Here is a 5037-nt window from a genome sequence, read left to right on the forward strand (position 1 = left end):
CATATATACATACATACATACATATATATATATATATAGTATTTTCTTAAAATTTTAATTAACTACGAGACTACAAAAATTTATAATTAATTAAAAGTATTAACTAAGAAAATAAAATAAAAATTATTAAATTAAATTTAAAAGATGTTTTAACATAAATAATAATTTTTAAATCATCCCAATCCTTAATAAATCTGATTAAGATTGTCAAATTGACTTTTTGTTCGTGAACGAGCTAAACACGAGCTTGGGCTCACAAGGATTCGGCACCAGTAGTTCCACGATATATTCATTTTAGGGAAATAATCCTGCGTTGAATCTGTTATAAACAGGCTCTTCTATTAGCCGGCACAGATACTTCGGCTCTAGCAGTAGAATGTGCCCTCGCCCTCCTGTTGCGCAACCCATCTTCCTTCCAAAAAGCCGTCAGCGAACTCCACTCCCGCACCAGCAGTATCCGCCTCATCCACGAATCCGACCTCCCACACCTTCCCTATCTCAACGGGATCATCAAAGAGACGCTCCGCCTCAGACCAGTGGGGCCAATCATTCCCCATGAGTCTTCCGCCAACTGCACTGTCAGCGGCATGGAAGTCCCCAAGGGAACAATGCTGCTTGTGAATACTTGGGCCATCCACCGAGACCCGGAGCTGTGGGAGGACCCCGAAGCATTTCGACCGGAGAGATGAGAAAGAAAGTTAGAGGAAAAAGGAAAGAAGTCAGGAAAGTTTTTGGCTTTTGGGATGGGGAGGAGAGGCTGTCCCGGGGAGGCGCTTGCGCTGCGCATTGTGGGGCTTGCGCTGGGGGCGTTGATTCAGTGCTTCGAGTGGGGAGTAGGAGATGGAGAGGAGGTGGAGATGAGAGAAGGGGATGGGTTGTCTATGCCCATGGCTACGCCTTTAAGAGCTTTATGTAAGCGGCGAGAGTTTGTGAATGATGATTGGTTCGTTTCGTAAGCAGGAGGTTGGATGTTGTGCTATGACGAATTCTGAAGGAAATGAGATATGTGGTTATGTATGCGTGAGAAGTATTATTTAAGGAATAATAAGGTTTATGAGAATATTATCTCTGGCCATTAACTGATGCTTGAGATTAAGTAATCCTTTTAGTTAATGATTACTGGGAACAATTTTTATCCACCATTCTGGTAGAAGAATTAAAAATTATTGCATCACGGCACCTGAAGTGAATTCGTGTCGTGTCTTCAATTTAATTGGCTATAGGTGCCACACTTTAAAAAAACTACCAATAAGTGTATTTCAGTGGGGTTCATATTATATTTTAATGTGGCCAATTTTAAATGGACACCTACGCAAAACATAAAATTGTGTCAAATGTCCTGATGCAATAATTTCTATTCGAATAGAGGGTTTTATAAATGTAGAACATAATTTTTCATAGGAATGTATTTACGAACATATTTAGTAGTTAAATTTTTATATTTACTTAACCAACTTCTTAAACGTTTTCAGAATCATTTCAAGATAAATGCATGAGAGGATATATTTCACTTTATAAAATTTAATTTCTATAGAGTTTTTAAATGTGATGCTAAATTTTAAGAGGTATATGCGTACATATTAAACTTCAGGCTTCAGGTACTATACATAAAATAAAATATGTCCATATGTTCTAATAAAATCTTTTATTTTTCTTATTTAATAATTCATCTAATATTGACAAATGTATAACCATATTTCAAATGAAAAACTTCATGGGAAAAAGAACGGAGTCAGAAAAGAGTGTTAATAATTAAGTTTGGTTGTGAGATAGGTTAATTGCCATTTGCATGCAAATCCACGTCCCCTCTCCCCTCCCCCCTTTTTATTTTTTCTTGGAAAATAAAAAAAAGATTAAGGGCCCCGTTTGGGGCAGCTTATTTGATGCAGTTGCGTTTTGAAAACGCACATGATCTATTTTGGTAAACTGCGTTTTGATAGCTTATGCGTTTTCAAAACATAGGAAACAGCGTTTTCACACCGCACCTAGATAGGTGTGGTGGGAGCTTATTGGCAATGATCTGACTTTTCCAAAAAGATAAAAATTGGTAATAGCAACCGCATCTAGCTTATCAATATATTATTTTTAATCAGCTTACCAGCAGATTATTCAGTAAACTATACTGCCCCAAACAGATCCTAAATCTTTTTCAATGAATTTAAAAAACAAAATAAATCGACAATGTTAAAACTCTTTGATGTTGACTTCAAACAGTACTCATATCTCAGATAGGAATCTTTTTTTACAAATGTACATGTTCTTGCTATTTGGTGCATAATAATAAGAGTGATAGCTTTCTTATGCTCTAAGAAGAGTCAAATTTATTTTGAATGGACTCACATGTAAAATAACCTTTAACAAATTTGTTAAGTTTTTCAAAGAGCTATTGTGCTCAACATTTTTGTTTTACTTCTGAGTTGTGCAAAGATAATATTGAATATAAACATTTATACACATCAATTGATTTTCTTATAATAAGATGAAAAAATGCTTGTTGATGCATGATGACGCTTTATTTATTCTTGTTTGATGTGTTTTATACTTCAAGAAAGCATCATTATTATGTTTGATGTGTTTTATATGAAATGTTTGTGTATTAATTTTCTCCTTAATGCACATTTTTTTATCATTTTACTATAGCACTAGCTTGAATTAGTTATTCTTTCTCATTTTTACAATAAACAAGTCGGCTCGTGTATCGACTCGAACTCCATTAATTTGTCAAGCTCAAGCACTTTATTAAGTCGATGATGACTCGAGCTTGGCTGGACTCATTTACACCCCTACTCGTCATGTTCATGTCAAGGGTGACACAAGTCACTTCACAAATTAATAATAATCACTCATCTAAAATAAAATTATAAAATAGTAATAATAACATGCAAATAAATTTATATTTTATATCTATTAGTTGAATATTAGATTACTTTCTACCACAGTTGAACTAGATCATTTAAATGATCAACATGGGTTAGCAAGTGGTGTTCAAATTGTGAGTTGACTCATAATGTTGTTAAGTAATAATAAATCAAGAAGCATCACTAGTATTTTAATACATACAACCAATGGTTTATTATATTAAAGATTCAGAATAAAAATAAGCAGTAGCTAGAGGCCAAAGAATCACAAAGTAAACGAATAGACATGTCAACATCTTGTAAATGAGACAAAAGCCTAAGATTTTTGTGGGATGAGCTAAGAAAAGATTGAAATATCACCAGCATCTTCATACTCGCTCCCTCTACAAAAAGTGCACATCAGTTGTAGCATCAATTGTCGAGTCTTAATAGGGCAAGAATTCAGTTATGAATGACTTTTCTTTTGTTATATTATTTATTTAAACAATACTTTCTCTTCTTGCTTGATATGAATTCTTTTGATGCCAAATTGAATAGATGATACTTTGGCTCTAAGTTGACTCCTCAAATTCATTTCAGAACATCACTTTAACGTTTTGTTTAGTTATTCTAAAAATAGTAATCTAATTATACTTTGATTTTCAATTATCTCTATGGTTTTTAAAATACAAAAAATGGCATGTTGCTATTGTTATATATATATATACACACACACACACACATATATATATATATATATATATATTAATATATAATACTAGAAGTTGCACTTTGCCTGAAAAATTTTTAATTCCTCCATAGAAAGAAATACTCAAAATTGTGTCTTTGTAAGAAGATTCTTCCACTTAAATTTATTAGTAATCCCTGTTCCTTTTACTTGTGTATACCACTCACGATTACTTTTATTGTTAGTACTAATTTTAATGATATCTTTTTCTTATTACAAATGTACACGGGTGGTGTTAGCGGTCAGCCACTTGAGCGACCGCATGTCTTGGGTAGTTTAAGGAGCACTTACAACGACAAGAAGAAGGGGGCTAGAGCATGTGCCTCTTTGGAGTATCAAAAAAAGAGCTAGACATAGTGGCAGAACTGGGCAACCAAGGGGGCATGGGTGCTACACTCCACATTGAAGGTTTGATTTCCAACATTAAAGCTTGATTTAAATGGTCGAAGTAATTATATGATATTGATCTTTTTTATGCTACACAGGCTAAGTAGTAAGACTGTTAGACCTCCACTACTGAGTTGCATGTCCTAAAGAATCGACACCCGAGGGCACAACAATGGGTCTATAAAAACTCTTGGCGGGTAAAGATCTGATTTTTCAACATTTAGTTTGACTCTTAATGTTAACATTTACAATTAATCATTAGGTTTTATTGTGTAGTAGTACAAGTAGCTCTGAGAGAGGCAGAGGGCTAACCAAACCCCAACCACTGCCTGCAACAATGGTAGCCAACCTACAATTGTGCAATCAGATTTTGAGCTGTGTAAGCAGGCAATGGAAAAGAATAAGTGGAGAGTCTACGATCTAGGTGTGAAGGGCATAACATTCGAGATCGAGATCTCTCGTACTTCTGTGGGTGGCACGAGCTCGTCACAGCCAGATAATCAGGAGCTTAACAGGCATGTAACTTCTTTTAATGAAGAGCCCGCTCATATGTGTGATGACCAACAGAGAGTTGAGGTACGTAGCACGCCTGATGGAGAGCATTGCAAATTGTCGAGGCAAGCCGCCGATGAGTTTTGTGGCTAATGAGGAGGAGGATGGGGGGAGGAGGAGTATGATTTGGAGTTTTATTATATTTTTTTTACTTTTAGAACATTTGAATTTATATTGTGGATATAGATGTGAACTTTTGATAATTTAGATTAATATTTGTTCATAATGCTATTTCCCATTGTTGGAAATTCTTTGTCGTATAGATTTTGTATTGCGGTATTGGATCAGTAAATCATTATGCTATATTTTTATTATGTGTGGGCTATACGGATCTGAATATATATATATATATATAAGGTTAATCGTCGATCAACTCTATAGTCTGACCGAGGGGTGGACGCCCCTTCCAGAAATATGTGCAATTTGATCCTACGCAGGGATCGAACTCCCGACCCGAGGAACTTATACTAAATGTTGCAACCAATGAGTCAGGTTAAGTCGCATATACAATAA

At 35.0% G+C, this 5037-nt stretch overlaps 1 pseudogene; it reads left to right on the forward strand.

Moving 5' to 3' along the window:
- The window catches only part of LOC110024410, a 36831-nt pseudogene extending 35867 nt beyond the window's left edge, over window positions 1-964 (forward strand).
- Window positions 965-5037: the final 4073 nt, after the last annotated feature.

This window comes from Phalaenopsis equestris, unplaced genomic scaffold (assembly GCF_001263595.1).
Source record: "Phalaenopsis equestris unplaced genomic scaffold, ASM126359v1 Scaffold000256, whole genome shotgun sequence".
NCBI classification, from domain to species: Eukaryota; Viridiplantae; Streptophyta; class Magnoliopsida; order Asparagales; family Orchidaceae; genus Phalaenopsis; species Phalaenopsis equestris.